The following is a 17,388-nucleotide window of genomic DNA, read 5'->3' on the forward strand; positions in this document are numbered from 1 at the left end:
TGGGTTAGCCAGAGTCAGGGACTCAGTGGCCTTGCAAGGGTCTCGCTCCCAGTAATCGCCACCCACAGTTTGCAGCTCTGCCAGTTTCTTTTTGGCTGTCGCCGTTCAATCGCCATTAGCTTCAGAATCGGCCCCCTCCGCACCCCGACCCCCAAACGGGGCCCCACCCTGGGCTGTGATCCCAGGAGCCCCTCCTCGCGGAGACAGACTCCTGTGGATAGGCCCCTGCTCTGGGTCCCCAGAAGGTCCGCACCCGCTGCCCGCAACCTGGCATGGAAAGGACCAGGGAGTGGGGCTCAGGACAGGGTGGGAGCCCGGGAGGTGGAGTGGGTGAGGGACCGGGAAGGGCGCCGGGTCAGGAGGGAGGAGATGAGCGGAGGCCAGACAGGGGCTTTCGGTTTCCTGGGGTCTGATTGGAGGTTGGCCCGATGAGTCGGAGCTGGGGGCGCGCCCATCTCCGCTGGCTCCTGCGAGAGCCGCCGGCTCGGCCCCTCCCCGGAGCCGCTTTGTCCCGGGTGACGGCGGCGGTGGTTGCGGGGAGGAGCGGGCAAGAGGCACAGACCCACCGACCCACGGACCCCGAGACCCGGAGGCGGGGCGCGCCGTGCCGCCCTCGGCCCCACGCCCAGGCCCCGGGCCCCGCGCCCCGAGCCCGCCCCAACGCGCGCTCTCACGGGCCGGCAGGTGAGCAGGCAGCGCCGCGCCCGCACTCAGCGGCCCCCGCGGACCGCGCGAGCCGCCGCCTCCGCCTCCGCCGGCGCATCGCGGACGCCCAGCAGGTCGGTTATGTAACCACGCGGGCCGGCTCGTCCCTGCACCCTGTCCCGCTAGGGCTGAGCGCGGTGCCCTGGTCGTGCCAGGGGACCACTGCAGGGGGCTGGCAAGCGCGGCTGGGTTTGGGGACTGGGCAGGGGGGCGGGAGTGGGAGGTTGCTTCGGATTCCTTGGGGGGCTCCCGCAGCAGCCGTGGAGGAACCACAGGCTCTGTTGACCCCCTGTAGGGGGCGCGGGTCTCAAGTAGCCCCTTCCCCATTCCTGTGGCCCAGTGGTTCGCCTCCCGAAAAACAGCAGCAGGTGCATAAGTGGAGAAGCCCAAGTGACGGCTGAGAGCCCCAGGACTGGGGTTAGAGACGGGGTTCAGGGAGGCTGGCGGGAACCCGAGGGCAGAGGAGAAAGCAGAGACCCTTTTCTTTCCAGTGCCCAAGGGGAGACGCTGGGCAGGGCAAGGTGCTTTGAGGCACAGCAGGCTGAGAATTGTCCTGCTTGGGATTAGCGGGCTTGGGTCATCTAAAAATAACTTCAAGTTTGAAAAGTGAAATGGACAGGAGCGCTGTGTGCCGGGTTTGTCCTGCCTGTGAGATGCTTCCCTCCAGAAGTCATTAGAGGGACGAGGCAAATCCCAGCAGCCTGATCCCTCGGCTGCCTCCTGGTCTTGCTGGTTTCCAGGGTGCCTGGGTTTGACTTTTAGTTAATGATTTATTCTCCGAAGCACTGCTGTCATTTTCTTAGGCCAAAATGAATTCTAGGAGAGCGCATGCTTTGACGCTTTGTTGTTTCTTGCGTTGGGATAAGGGTGTTCAAAGCGCATTGAGTGAGTCCACTGCAAAGCTCAGTCATTTTAGTAAAAAAAAAAAAAAAAAATTAAAAAGTTCCTGTGCCCCCGTTAATATCCAGACTCAGAATTTCCCACAATTGGAAAGGAAAGGATGCTACAGGATTCCGGCACACGCGTTGCCCTCCCTTCAGCCTGAATCCCCAATATCTTACAGAGGGGAGGCTTTGGGAAAAGTAGGACATCTTGATCATGCAACTCAACTTTCACACCTCCCTCGTGCTTAATTACACCAACTTCAACACACAGGACAAATGTATCACAGGCACAGGGCGATACTTGCTAGCTGGCACCCTCCATTCCGGGAGCACAGTAAAGTGGGAAACGCCAAGATGCTGGAAAGATTTAAGAAGGAGGTCAACACTGACTGTGGAACAAGGCAGGGGAGTGAGTGTTTGGCTCCTTTTCAGTCTAGTCATTGATTTTCTTTAGCCTTACAGCTATTATGTTGAGTATGATCAGCCGTTGAGTTCAATTCGTCCAAACTATGAGTTGTACTTTGCTTTCAAATCCACTGCAAATCTTATCAGCACTTATTAAACACCTACTAATACCTACATCCAACCCCTAGAATTTTGTGAGGGAAAGGTGTCTTCAACTAAAACTAGATTCCAAGAGCTTTCAAAATGTCCGGTGCTTACAGGTCCTGCAGAACCTATCTAACTCGGGGAGGATGAGGCAGGCTCTCCAATGGTGAGCCTGTAACAGACAGAAGTGGGACCTTGAGAGCTTTCTCATTTGCAAGTATGCATCACACTTTTCTAAACACCACTTGCATAATCATTTGCAGATGTAGTCATATGTAGAGCAGAAGCTAACATTCTCTTTATTGAGACCACTGAGATCTCCCTGTCCTGTTTCCTTTACTTTCTCTACTATCCACTCAAATGATTGAATAGCTGTTTGTTTAGCACCTACTGTGTACTATGTAGGCTCTGTGCCAGGGACTAAAAGAATGAGGCTCATGCCTCCTAGCAATCAATCTCACAAAAAAGTAAGAAGAAACTAAATAACGATTCAGCACGGTTAGTGTATGATGGAGATGGGAACGTCTTCTGTGGGAGCCAAGGGAAGGAAGGTGGAAGGAATCTGGGAGTTTGCAGACAGTACACATTTGGATTGGATCAGATCCAACTGGCTGCAGGAGTTCTTTAGAAAGGGGCTAGGTGTTTCACATTGAAAGAAGAGCATACATATTGCAGAAATGTCATCTACATGTCCTCAGAGAAGGGGGCAGCAGGAGGGTGTGGGGAGGTTTTTGTGAATATACCCTGCACTGGAGGACTCGGCCAACCTTTGCTGAGAGAAATGATTTAATCTAATCTGTATTTTGCCAAAGTGACTTTGGAAGTAGGAAGGAAGGAAGAGTGAGCACTGACTTTAGACAATTTGGAGTGGTCTAGGTATGAAAAAAAAAAAAAGAATGGGGGTGAAATGGAAAGTGCCTGAACCAAGTGTCATGGGGAAAAGAGGAGAGTGATCCACAGAGCCATTTCCGAGGGAGACTCCAGACTCCCTGGCTGGGTAGTGGTATGGAAGGAGAAGCTCAGAGGTGTAGATGGACAAACAGTCTTCTACCTGAGTGAGGAAGTAAATGAAAAAGTACAGGTTTGAGAGAGACAGTGAGCTTTTATCTTGAACATCCAAGTGAAGATGCTTGGTCGGGACTTAGATTTCCTGGTGCTAACATTCCACTGATCCTGACTACCTGCGTTCCTGACTAACTAGGGCTGCTGTTGGAGAAGGGTTAACTTGAGAGCAGGAAGTTGTTTCTACCTTTGTTTACCAATGTGAAAGTATTGACTTGGTTATTTGAACTGTTGCTAGTAGTAGTAATAATAACCATGGTAATAATAAGGTCTGACATTTATTTAGTGCTCAGTGCGTGCTGAGCACCAAGAAGCTAGAATCATATGCGTATTGTCACATTTCATCCTCCTGATAACTTTATGAGGCAGATGCTGTTGTTACTCTCACATAAATGACAAGAAAATGATGGCATAAGAGGAAACCTTACATAAGTCACATAGTTGGTAAGAGGTGCACCTAGGGTTGACTCCAGGTTCTGGTTAGTATTCTGAATTGCCAGGGTGAATTAATAACATTAATATAATTCCTACTTAGCCTGGGATGTGCATTTTATCTGTGAGTATTTATGGTTAATGCTATAAAATAGGACAAGACTGAGTAAAAGGTCTTGGATTTCACCTGGGCTCTGCATCTGATTTGCTGTGTAACTTTTACAGTCATGTTCCCCTCAGCCTTCAGTTATTTGAAGTCCATTTGTTAATGGGAGAAAAGATTGGACAGATGCTCTCTCTCAAGGAGGCTCTACATTCTGAAGTCATTCTGTACTCATATTCTGCTGCTAGAGCCATTGATTTGAGTTAAGATTGTGCCTACCTGGTCACTTTTAAAATAGGAATGCCTCTAAGAGGATTAACTCAAATGGTGGCCTGTGCTTAACACCTTGATGTGAACCAGTCCACAGTGCACAGCTCCTGAAGGTGTCTGATGTTGGGGGAGCCCAGTTCAGGGAGGGAAACCCTACGTGGGCACCAAAGTAGATGTATCTCTGTGGTCACCCATCACTTCCTTTACTTGTGTCCTTTTCAAGTGTATGAGAGCTTCCTCTTTGGTGACAGAGCCTCATGTTGTAAGGATCTTGGGAGGACTGAAACAGGTGGCATCAACCAGGTGCTGCACACAAGTTGGCCTCATTAAGAGTGCTCAGGAGGGCTGGCGCCCTGGCTCACTAGGCTAATCCTCCACCTAGCGGCGCCAGCACACCGGGTTCTAGCCCCGGTTGGGGCGCCGGATTCTGTCCCGGTTGCCCTTCTTCCAGGCCAGTTCTCTGCTGTGGCCAGGGAGTGCAGTGGAGGATGGCCCAAATGCTTGGGATTGCACCCATGGGAGACCAGGAGAAGCACCTGGCTCCTGCCTTCGGATCAGCACGGTGCGCTGGCCGCAGCGCGCCAGCTGCTGCAGCCATTGGAGGGTGAACCAACGGCAAAGGAAGACCTTTCTCTCTGTCTCTCTCTCTCACTGTCCACTCTGCCTGTCAAAAAAAAAAAAAAAAAAAAAAAGAGTGCTCAGGAAATGGGGCTTCCCATTTCTTGTCCCCTTGTCCCCTGGGGTAACAGACATGTGCAAAGGGAAGGTAGGCTGTTCCTTAAGACAAACTTGCATGCCTAATAATTTTTATGAGGGCCACTCCTCTTAATAATCATCTTCTATCTCAGAAAAAAGTATACATTAGGGTTATAGAAGCATACGGCATTTTAAATAGCTTTCAAAATGTGAATCCCCAAAATATTCATTAATCAATTACCCCCCCCCCCCAGATATACAGGAGCTTTGACATTATGAAACACTGAGTTTAGAACTCATCTTTTGCCAGCTAACAAGGAAGCCAAGATTGCTGTAAAGAAGTAGTTTTGCCTGGGGTTGGTGGGTTCCATGAATACAGCATGGACTGTGGAGGAGATGCAGTGATTTCTAGTTTTCTGGGCATCTGTGTATGTGCTCATGCTTATGACTTTGACTTTTTTTATTTTTATTTTTTGACAGGCAGAGTGGACAGTGAGAGAGAGAGAGAGAGAGACAGAGAGAAAGGTCTTCCTTTGCCGTTGGTTCACCCTCCAATGGCCGCCACGGCAGGCACGCTGCGGCCAGCGCACCGCGCTGATCTGAAGCCAGGAGCCAGGTGCTTCTCCTGGTCTCCCATGGGGTGCAGGGCCCAAGCACTTGGGCCATCCTCCACTGCACTCCCTGGCCACAGCAGAGAGCTGGCCTGAAAGAGGGGCAACCGGGACAGAACCGGCGCCCCGACCGGGACTAGAACCTGGGGTGCCAGCGCCGCAAGGTGGAGGATTAGCCTAGTGAGCCGTGGCGCCAGCCCATGCTTTTGACTTTCTAAAGAGCTTTCGTCCTTTGAATATAAAATGTTCACAGTCCCTACATTTTGTATTTTGTATTACCAATTGACAAGTGTCACATGTTGTATGTTAAATTAACTAATCTAATTGAACATTTTTAAAATGTTTGTTTATTTGAAAGGCAGAGTTAGAAAAGAGAGAGAGACAGAGAGGGAGAGAGAGAATGCGAGAGAGAGTCTTCCATCTGCTGGTTCACTGCCCAAATGGCTGCAATGACCAGGGCTGGTCTGGGCCAGGCTGAAGCCAGGAGCTTTATCCAGGTTTCCAGCAGGGGCTCAAGTACCTGGGCCATCTTCTGTTGCTTTTCCAGGTGCATTAGCAGGGAACTGAATCAGAAGTGGAGCAGCTGGGATTCAAACCTCATAGGCAATGACTTAATCTGCTACGCCACAATGCTGGCCCTAGAATACATTAAAAAAAAATTAGAAGAAGTCTTAATCTCAACTGATGCTGTTTTTAAGTACCTTAAAAATAATAAAGTATGTGATTATGATGGTATGTTCTAGAAGTTAAAGAGATGCTTCCTAAAATAACTCAAACTTCCTGCAGTTCTGATTGCAGGAATGCAAAACAGTAAGGATGGGCCATATTTTCATATCTGATCGTATAACTCAAATTAATTTGAAGCACAGGGTTCCTAAGTGTTGAGATGTATGCACAGAAAGACATTTTAGTGATAACTAATGGTCAAAAGAATTGTACAGATAATTTTAGAACTAAATCCTATTTTTTAATTGCTTCTGTCTTAGTTCTTTGTAGGAATCACTGCTTTATTTTATTTTTTTTCATTTGATTGAGGTTTTCCTGATACAAAATATTGTATTTTTTGAGGCCATAGGCTATGCCCTAAAATTTCTTTTACAATGTTAGGAACGAAGTATATAAAGCAAGAACTTGACATGAAAATGCCTAGATTCCAATCCTAGTGCTGTCACTTCCCAGCTATGTGACCTTGAGCTTCTCATGGACCTAACAGTCCCAGGAGCTGGCATTTGTTGAAGGTGCCCCTGTCCAGACACTTTCTACATATGTTATCTTATTTAATCCTTACAACAGTGCCAGGAGGTAGGCAGTGTCATCACTATTTGTTCATGAGCACACCCTGAGAATCAGGCGGATGACATTAGGGGTTCTCTGGGTTGTAGTTTTCTTATCTGTACAATTAGGAAAGTAATGCTTGGCCCCACTCTCTCTCTGCTTAGGGAAGTGAGAAAATGACATGCTATAAGTTTGTGATTGTGCATTGAAAACTGGAACGCCCTGCACAGATGTTGGGGATGATTGTCACAACAGGCACCTCCCAAGAAATCAGTTATTCTTGGGCCTGGTAGAGGACCCTGTCTGCAAGGGGAGGGAAAACCACTGTATGCTAAAGTATTTTTAGAATGCATTAAGAAAACTGTATTTCCTTGTCCTGTTCTTTGGTACAAATACTTATTTCATTCAAGAGTAACTTACTTATTACCAGTCCCAAGAGTGGGCCAGGCCAGGCAAGGCCAGGATGAGGCTGATCAGATTGTGGATGGAACTCGGTGCAATTGGTGAAAGGAATGGAGGGAGCAGTTTGCAGAACAGAGGGGACTGTTGGAGCTGGAGAGTGTAGCAGTATACACAGAGAAGGCCAGACGTCGAAGTCACGAATGAAGCAGAGACAGGCATGATGTGTGCAGTGCAAGAAGTCATCATCTTAGCTTACAAAAAGTGCAACAGGTCGGACATAAAGTCTACTCCAGCAGACTAGAGACATTTCCTAACATCTGCTGAGATCAATCCACTCGGCAGGAAAGCTTAGCACCCTTGGCCCTGATTTATGTTTTATTTCTTTATTTTTTTGGACATCTGAGGATTCTTTAAAAAGCAAGAAAACAAAATTAAAAGTTAGGTTTATTTTGGTGCAAAAAATTTTTGAAATCCAGGCATAGTTGTTTTATAATAAATTTTCATAACCAACATTTCCATACAAAAATGGTGTGAAATTCATGAATAGTTTTTTCATAATCTATGTTTTTACAATATGCATTTTCCAAGAACTTTTTGAAGGTTCTCTCATGTGGTTTCCTCTCTTTTTTTTTTTTTTTTTTTTTTTTTTACAGGCAGAGTGGACAGTGAGAGAGAGAGAGACAGAGAGAAAGGTCTTCCTCTGCCATTGGTTCACCCTCCAATGGCTGCTGCGGCCGGTGCGCTGCGGCCAGAGCACCGCGCTGATCCGATGGCAGGAGCCAGGAACTTATCCTGGTCTCCCATGGGGTGCAGGGCCCAAGCATTTGGGCCATCCTCCACTGCACTCCCTGGCCACAGCAGAGAGCTGGCCTGGAAGAGGGGCAACCGGGACAGAATCCGGTGCCCCAACCGGGACTAGAACCCGGTGTGCCGGCGCCGCAAGGCCGAGGATTAGCCTAGTAAGCCGCGGTGCCGGCCAGTTTCCTCTTTTTTAAATTTTATTTACTTGTTTGAAAGAGTTACACAGAGAGGGAGAGACAGAAAGAGAGAACTTTCATCCACTGGTTCACTCCCTAAGTGGCCACAACGGCCAGGGCAGAACCAGGCCAAAGCCAGGAGCCAGGAGCTTCATCCAGGTCTCCCACATTGGTTTCAGGGTCCCAAGCACTTGGGCCATCTTCTGCTGCTTTCTCCAGGCCATTAGCAGGGTCTGGATAAAAAGTGGAGTAGCCAGGACATGAACCAGCATCCAAATGAAATGCTGGCATCACAGGCAGTGGCTTTACCCCCATGCCACAACCATGGTCCCCGCATATGTGCTTTCTATAACATTTTGGAAAGCACAGGAAAATTATAAAAAGAAAAAATTAAAATCACATGTTTTGGGGAAAGCATTTTTAGCTTAGTAGTTAAGAAACTGGTTAAGATGCCCCTGTCCCATATCAAAGTATCTGGGTTCAATGCCTGGCTCTGGCTCCTGGCTTCATCTTCCTGCTCGTGTAGACCATAGGAGGCACTGGTGATGACTCAAGTAATTGAGTTCCTGCCAGCCACACAGAAGATCTGGTTTGAATCCCCTGCTCCCAGCTTCAGACCTGGCCCAGCCCTAGTCATTTTGCAAATGTTTTGGGGGGTGTAGCAGTGAGTGGGAGCTCTGTCTCTCTCTGCCTCTCAAATAAAAAAATGAAAAAAGTGAGCGAATGTTAATTACTATTAACATTTTGGTGTATTCTTTTCAGTCTTTTTTTCTATGCATAGTTTTTATAGAATTAAGAAAATCATATATATAAAATTCTGCACTCCAGCTATTTCACCAAACCTTTTAAATAACATTCATGGAAGATCAACAACCTTTTAGTACATAATTATTAGTAAATGCACAACATTCCCAGGTATAATTTTACTATAATTCATTTAGCATTTCTTCCAAAGTTGCACATTCACAGGGTTCCCAGTTATCCAAAATATCATAAACAGTACTTTGATGAACATCTTTGAGCACAATTTCTGTACATTTGGGGTTGTTTTCTTAGGATAGAATGTTGGAAGCAGATGTTAAATGCATGGGATTTTTACAGGTTTTCCCTGTATATTGAGATTGCTTCTAATTGCTTTATCAGAGGTTGTGCTAATTACCATTCCTAGAAGCAGTTCATGAGAATGCAGGTGTCAGCTTGTATCCACTCGTTTTGGTGAAGATAAGGACTGGATGGTATCACTTCTTTTCAGTGATAACATGCAGTGGGAAGTATTTGTGTCCAGCAATTGGTTCAAGGATATTAGACTTTCTTTGGGAGCATTCAGGAAGAGTGTGTGGAGATAGGGCAGGTTTAACATGCTTGAGTGTTTGTAGGAAAGTTGATTGGAGCGGATTAGCTTCTCTCCTGATGGTTCTGTTATCAGCGGCCTGGCATATGGATGCTGCAGCCTGTGTGAGGCAGGGCCACTGACAGCTGTCATTGCAGCCTGTTGGGCTTTTCATGCAGATGTGAAGTTGAATAAAGCAACCTCTGATTAAATGAGAACTGGTCCAGTTTGCTTGGTCCAGGCTCTCAATTCAGCAAAAGAGAGTTTTCCAATCCTGAAGAATGTTAACAGCAACTGTGGGTGTCTATTTCTGTTGTTGCTTTTTTTTTGTTTTAAAAAAGATCTATTTATGATTTTGAAAGCCAGAGTTACAGAGAGAGGGGGAGAAATGGAGAGAGAGAGAGAAGGAGAGAGGGAGAGAGGGAGAGAGAGGGAGAGAGAGAGAGAGAGAATCTTCCATTCATCGATTCACTTTCCAAATAGCTACAATGGTTAGGGCTGGGTCAGACTGAAGCCAAGATTCAGGAGCTTCTAGTTCTCCCATATGAATAGTAGGGCCCTAGTACTTGGACCATCTGTTGCTGCTTTTCCTAGGCTGTTAATAGGAAGCTGAATCAGAAGTGGAGCTGCCAGGATACCAACTAGCGACTATATGGGTATGCCACAATGGCGGTTCCCTATTGTTGCTTTAGTTGGTTTTGAATGGCTTCCCTTCAACCACTGGGGGCCCTTCAGGCAAGCTGTAGACAGACATGTTTTTTTTTTTTTTTTTTTTTTTTTTTTTTTTTTACCTTTCCTAAATGAGGCACATGTAGAGTAAAACATTTTGAACAACAACTAGGTTACGCAGTTGGGATCTTCTTAAACATCTGTTAAATGACCATTATTGTAGATTTTTTAAAAGTGCTAATTTATTTGAGAGGCAGATTGACCAAGAGAGACAGTGAGAGACACACACCCAGAGTGAACTCCCATTTACTGGATTGTGCAAGTGCTGCAGGCGGGGATGAAGGAAGGAGCTAGGAATTCAATCCAGGTCCCTCACGAGAGTAGCAGAAACCCAGTGACTTAAGTCATAATCGCTCCTGCACAGGGGCTGACAAGAAGCTGGAGTCAGATGCTGGAGCCAGCAATTGAACCCAGGGACTTCAAAGTGGGATTTGTAGGTGTCTTAACACCTGAACTCTACTGTAGAATTTAAATATGATGACTAGTCAAATTAGTCCTTCTGATGAAAGATATCTCTGCATTAACTATTACCTGCTGTTTTGTCTACATTGACCAGTTTGGGGCAGATAGCCAATTTGAATGATTTCCCCCATAAAGTTATCTGTAAAACAAGTTAAATTAGCATAGTTTGTTACTTTGACTTCTGTAACTGTCTTTTTCTGTTATCTATCTATCTATCTATCTATCTATCTATTTATTTATTTGATAGGCAGAGGGACAGAATTCTTCCATCTGGTGGCTTATTCCCCAAATGGCTGCAGTGGTGGGGTTCAGTGAAGTGGATGCCAGGAACCCAGAACTCCACCTGGATCTACCACGTGGCTGGTGGGAGTGCTTAGACTGTCATCTGCTGTTTTCCCAGGCTCATCTGCAGGCAGCTGGATAGTGGTCAGATAGAAGTATAGTAGTCAGGACTTGAACTGCATCACTGAATAGGATACTGATGATGCCAGCAGTAGCTTAATCCACTGTGCCACAATGCTGACACTTACATCTGGAACTATAAAAAGTCCAGTAACAGCATCTAGCCAGAAGAATCAATGTACAAATTATATTTATCTTTTGAGATTTAATAATTTTTTAAGGAAGGAATTAAAAGGGAGTGGGCATTTAGACTAACAGAGAAGATGTCTGTTTCCCACATTGGCTTTGGTTTCTGGCTCCAGCTTCTCTCCTGTGCAGACCCTGGGAAGCAGTGGTGATGACCCATACATTGGTTTCCTGCCAGGTGCATAGGAGACCTGGATTTTGTTCCCCAGCTCCTAGTGTTGGCCACAGAACAGTTCTGACTGCTGCAGGCATTTAGAGAGTGTACCAGCAGATGGGATCACTTTCTCTCTTGACTCTTAAATAAATAAATAAATAAATAAATAAATAAATGTTTTGAAAAAGAAATTACAGGGCTGCCGCTGTGGCTCACTTGGTCAACCCTCCGCCTGTGGCGCCGGCATCCCATATGGGCACTGGGTTCTAGTCCCGGTTGCTCCTCTTCCAGTCCAGCTCTTTGCTGTGGTCTGGGAAGGCAGTGGAGGATGGCCCAAGTGCTTGGGCCCTGCACCTGCATGGGAGACCGGGAGGAGGCACCTGGCTCCTGCCTTTGGATCGGCATAGCTCCGGCCGTTGCAGCCATTCGGAGAGTGAACCAATGGGAGGAAGACCTTTCTCTCTGTCTCTCTTACTGTCTAACTCTGTCTGTCAAATAAATTAAAAAAGAAAAAGAAAAAGAAAATTACTTGATTATAGGTATGAGTATATGGATTTTGAAATAGCAATTTTGAAATAGCAATTGGTATATTCAGATAAATTAATGGCAATTCAAACAAAATTTTATTTGCCCAAGAGCAAAATCTCAGTCTTGACAAGACAAATGAAAACAAAATACTAATTCATGAATATGCTATTTTTTCCCTGCCTTGAGTGAGCATTAATGATATTCATTAGATCTTTTATAATGCACAAGCAACCATATATTTAAAAAGGCTACATTTTGGTCAGTGAAGATGTTCAGCAACTGCTATATCATGCAAGTGTTTATTTGATATCCTTTATTTTCTTATTTCTGTGTCTCTTGGCCATTTCTATTCTACACACAGCTGTTGTTTAGCATTAAACTTCAGAATCTGACAAGGTGACATTTAGGGGAAGCTAGGAATGGAAATACTCAGATTTTCAAAGGCTTACCTTGTTACCTGTGTCTAAGTGCCACAGCGCCCGCAAGGCCTCCCTGGGAGTTCTTGGCCAGCACCCTGGATGGTTGGGTTTCCACCTCCTGAGAGATTATGGAGGGCAAGGGGAGGCGATTTCCTGCTCCTTCTGTTTGCCGCACTGGGAGGCCCAGTGTCTTTTGTTCTGGAAGGTTAGGGAGGCTTTCGCAGGCCCCACCCCGGTGCAGATGGATTTGGAAAGGTCAGCTTCATGTGGGGTGAGGTGGAGAGGTAAATCCGCACAGCTCTCCACCGCTCCCATGGACCCATGTTGCCTTGAATCAAGCCTACAACTGCTTCCTTCATGCTGTGTGAGAACTGCTCAGATGATTAACAGGCGACTGGGGACAGGACAAAATTTAGTCTCTGGCTGGGCTTGTTTATATCTCAGTGAATGAACAACTTACCTGGGACATGGGGTAGTCTTCGGTGGCCCAGTCAGGACACTCAGGTGTGTGGTTTTTGCCTGTGTGGCTCTCTCTACCTTCCTGCTTCTTTTCTATGAAACCTAGTTGGTCAGCTCCCAGGAAGCCACGTGGATAAGCACTGAAGGGAGTAAGTGTTTGTGATTCAGAGACTGGCCTTCAGGATATGCAAGTATGGTGCCTTCTCCTGAGGCTTCTACTTTTATGTTTTGACATAGCTTTGTGAGTGTGATGTTTGAGTAGGGCTGCACTGGTCACAAAGGTTTTTGTCTCAAGTTCTAGGACCGACTGTATGCCATGCTTTCAGGGCTACCTCCGTTTAACTTCTTCCTCTCAGTTCAGCCATCAAGATGTCCTTGCAACCACTCCTGACTATTGTCTTACAGTTCCAGCCCAGGGGTGATATTATGAGAAGGTTATTTTATCTGAACAAAATTAGAAGTATGCTCATGGCTATTCATGAAAAACAATCCTAGATATTTTTATGACACTATGCATTTCAAGGGCATGTCTTATAGGAGAATCCAAAGGGTAGGACAAGTTAGAGACCTGTACCCAGTCAATGTTCAGGGCCCATTTCCATGTGTATGGGAGCGGATGTGGTCACTTTCCCAGCTGATCACAACACCTTTCCTTCTGCATCCCCCAGGGTCCATGAGCTTTCTTTGAAATGTTCCATGTGTAGAGAAGCAAGTGATCCCAGCACATGGCAGATCCTCTCTCTGACTCAGTCCAGGGGCTTCAGCTTCCAGCCCCATGCTTCTTAAATCTTCATTTCTGCCATCCTAAGGCTTTGGGGAGTTAAAAGAATGTTTCCTCCTCCCAAGAAAATGAAAAAAAAAAAGTAGGATATAGACTTGTTTCCTCCAAAAAGGAGGGAGCGTGTTTAGTTTTTGGAATATAAACACTTAGCCTAATGGTAATTTTTCCCAATGTTAAAAAATAATATCTAGTAGTTATTTGAGGCTACATTATGAACATCTAGTAGAAGTGGTTCATTATCTTGTTTAATAAGAGATCATCTCTAAAATAGTAGCATTTTTTGTGGGGGCAGCTTTTTCTTATTCAATTTTATTCCTTTTTTGATTGGGCCAATCTTTTTAGTGATTTTCCAAATAATCAATAAAATTATATCTTTGCTTTTAAGTTTTTACAATTGAGATAATATCCTTTATAGTGTCCTAATCAGTGTCTAGGCAAACTGCTCCAATATCTCTTTCCTCATCCTGGGATTTATGGTGGTTTATTTTTAAGATAATATGCTAATGTCATGATGAAGTTATTCTTTGCACTTCATAGAATTTCTGTCCATCATGTCTATTGCCAATCACAGTGATGGAAATGCTGCCAAATATACACATTTCTTTTCCTAATTGCAAATTGACTTTTTTATGGCTACTTATTAGAGAACCCCAGGAGACCAATAGTAATAACTGAGACACAGCTGCTAGGGGGTAGATATTATTTCTTCAGCTTCTTATTCTACTAAATAATGAACCACCAAGTTGTTTATACATAAATCAAAAGTCCCTGGAATAAATAACAAACTAAGAAGCAGTAGCCTACAATTTTCAGATATAGAATGTTTTTAGAAATGCTGGATAATAATCCTCTGAATGAGAACTGTTTTATTAATGAAAACTAGAGCACATTGGAACTATATAAAATTTTAATTGTACATTCTCCCATTTCTATTTCTTCAAGTTCTTTCTTCAAACTCAAACTCTCTCAGATTTCCTAAAAAGAGCCATCAGTCTTTGTTGAACCTGTATTTATGGCACACATGTAGTCTAACCTATGTATTTCATTTATCCCTACCATGTACCAGGTATTGTGCTGGCCACTGGAGTATACAAACTAGTGGAAAATTAGTGAAATTAAAATCCAGCAGACTTATTTATTTTTTAATTAAAGATTTATATATTTATTTGAAATGCAGAGTTAGAGAGAGAGAGAGAGAGAGAGAGAGAGAAGGGTAGTCAGAGAGATCTCTCATCTGCTGATTTGTTCCCAAAATGGCTGCAATGAGCAGGCTGGGCCAAGACAAAGCCAGGAGTCAGGATCTTCTTTTGGGTCTTCCACATGAGTACAGGGGCCCCAGCACTTGGGCCATCTTCTGATGCTTTCCCAGGTGCATTAGCAGGGAGCTGGATTGGAAGTGGAGCAGCCAGGGCTCAAACCCACTGTGCCATAGTCCTGGCCCCCAGGATTCTTCCTTGTTTACCTAGATCTCCCCCAGCATAGTACGTCCTCTTAGAGTGAAAACCATGCCAACACATTCACAGTTGTACTGCTACACTCATCACAATAACTTGCATATGATGGGCACTTAGTTGGTGGCAAAATGAACTGACTGTTCATTACATCCACTCTAAATAATTCAGAATCACAAGGTTGAAGCTATCAACACCTTCAAATATCTTTAAGCCTTTGTTCTCCTTGCACAATTGTCAACTTTCAAAATAAGTAACTCCACAGGTGTGTGTATGAATAGGCCTTTTCTTTCCTGAACATGACCAAGTGCCACATCACTATTACAGAACAACACCAGATATGATTGACAACAGTGTCTGAATTTCCCATAGGCAGACATATTAAAGGTGTTTTCTGTTCCAAACTCAAATGATTCTGAAATGCTTCTGTTTGTGTACCCTTTCCCCTTTTATGGAACTTTTATGTAAGGAATCTGAAAAGTAACAACTTTGAATGTTTATTGTAAATCTGAACTGTCCAGTTAAAAGACACAGATTGGCTGATTGGGTTAAGGAACAAAACCCATCTATTTGCTGCTTACAAGAAACACATCTTTCCAACAAAGATCCATACAGACTGAAAGTGAAAGGCTGGAAAAAGATATACCATGCCAACAGAAATGAAAAAAGAGCGGGCGTAGCCATCTTAATATCAGACAACATAAACTTTACCACAAAAACTGTTAAGAGAGACAAAGAGGGACACTATATAATGATTAAGGGATCAATACAATAAGAAGATATAACAATTATCAATGTATATGCACCTAACTCAGGGCACCGGTTTATCTAAAAGATTTGTTAAGGGACTTAAAGGGAGACTTAGACCCCAATACAATAGTACTGGGGGACTTCAATACTCCACTCTCAGAAATAGACAGATCAACAGGACAGAAGATCAACAAGGATACAGTAGATTTAAACGACACTATAGCCAAATGGATCTAACAGATATCTACAGAACTTTCAATCCTACAGCTAAAGATTTTACATTCTTCTCAGCAGTACATGGAACCTTCTCTAGGATTGACCACATACTGGGCCATAAAGCAAGTCTCAGCAAATTCAAAAGAATTAGAATCATACCATGCAGCTTCTGAGACCATAAAGGAATGAAGTTGGAAATTAGCAACTCAGGAATCCCTAGAGCATACGCAAACACATGGAGATTGAACAACATGCTCCTGAATGAACAATGGGTCATAGAAGAAATTAAAAGATAAATCAAAAATTTTCTGGAAGTAAATGAGGATAACAACACAACATACCAAAACTTATGGGACGCAGCAAAAGCAGTGCTAAGAGGAAAGTTTATATCAATAGGTGCCTACATCAAGAAATTGGAAAGGCACCAAATAGATGAGCTTTCAATTCACCTCAAGGATCTAGAAAACCTACAGCAAACCAGACCCAAATCTAGTAGGAGAAGAGAAATAATTAAAATCAGAGAAGAAATCAACAGGATTGAATAAAAAAAATTACAAAAAATCAGCCAAACGAGGAGCTGGTTTTTTGAAAAAAATCAACAAAATTGACACCCCATTGGCCCAACTAACTAAAAAAAGAAGAGAAAAGACCCAAATCAATAAAATCAGAGATGAAAAAGGAAACGTAACAACAGACACCACAGAAATAAAAAGAATCATCAGAAATTACTACAAGGACTTGTATGCCAGCAAACAGGGAAACCTATCAGAAATGGATAGATTTCTGGACACATGCAACCTACCTAAATTGAACCAGGAAGACATTGAAAACCTAAACAGACCCATAACTGAGACAGAAATTGAAACAGTAATAAAGGCCCTCCCAACAAAGAAAAGCCCAGGACCAGATGGATTCACTGCTGAATTCTACCAGACATTTAAAGAAGAACTGACTCCAATTCTTCTCAAACTATTCAGAACAATCAAAAAAGAGGGAGTCATCCCAAATTCTTTCTATGAAGCCAGCATCACCTTAATTCCTAAGCCGGAAAAAGATGCAGCATTGAAAGAGAATTACAGGGCCGGCGCCGTGGCTCAATAGGCTAATCCTCCACCTTGCGGTGCCGGCACACCGGGTTCTAGTCCCGGTTGGGGCACCGGATTCTGTCCCGATTGCCCCTCTTCCAGGCCAGCTCTCTGCTGTGGCCAGGGAGTGCAGTGGAGGATGGCCCAGGTGCTTGGGCCCTGCACCCCATGGGAGACCAGGAAAAGCACCTGGCTCCTGGCTCCTGCCATAGGATCAGCGCGGTGCGCCGGCTGCAGCGGCGGCCATTGGAGGGTGAACCAACGGCAAAAGGAAGACCTTTCTCTCTCTGTCTCTCTCTCTCACTGTCCACTCTGCCTGTCAAAAAAAAAATAAAGAAAGAGAATTACAGACCAATATCCCTGATGAACATAGATGCAAAAATCCTCAACAAAATTCTCGCCAATAGAATGCAACAACACATCAGAAAGATCATCCACCCAGACTAAGTGGGATTTATCCCTGGTATGCA

At 44.7% G+C, this 17,388-nt stretch overlaps 1 protein-coding gene across 2 annotated transcripts in view; it reads left to right on the forward strand.

Moving 5' to 3' along the window:
• Positions 1–456: 456 nt before the first annotated feature.
• The window catches only part of RCAN2 (regulator of calcineurin 2), a 307,939-nt gene continuing 291,007 nt past the window's right edge, over positions 457–17,388 (forward strand). The window contains exon 1 of one of the 2 annotated variants that reach the window (XM_051855661.2): positions 457–684. The gene's annotated coding sequence lies outside the window, so the exon portion shown is untranslated. Of the gene's footprint in view, positions 780–17,388 lie in introns of both variants that reach the window. The other variant, XM_070074028.1, reaches the window with a different exon arrangement.

This window comes from Oryctolagus cuniculus, chromosome 5 (assembly GCF_964237555.1).
Source record: "Oryctolagus cuniculus chromosome 5, mOryCun1.1, whole genome shotgun sequence".
NCBI classification, from domain to species: Eukaryota; Metazoa; Chordata; class Mammalia; order Lagomorpha; family Leporidae; genus Oryctolagus; species Oryctolagus cuniculus.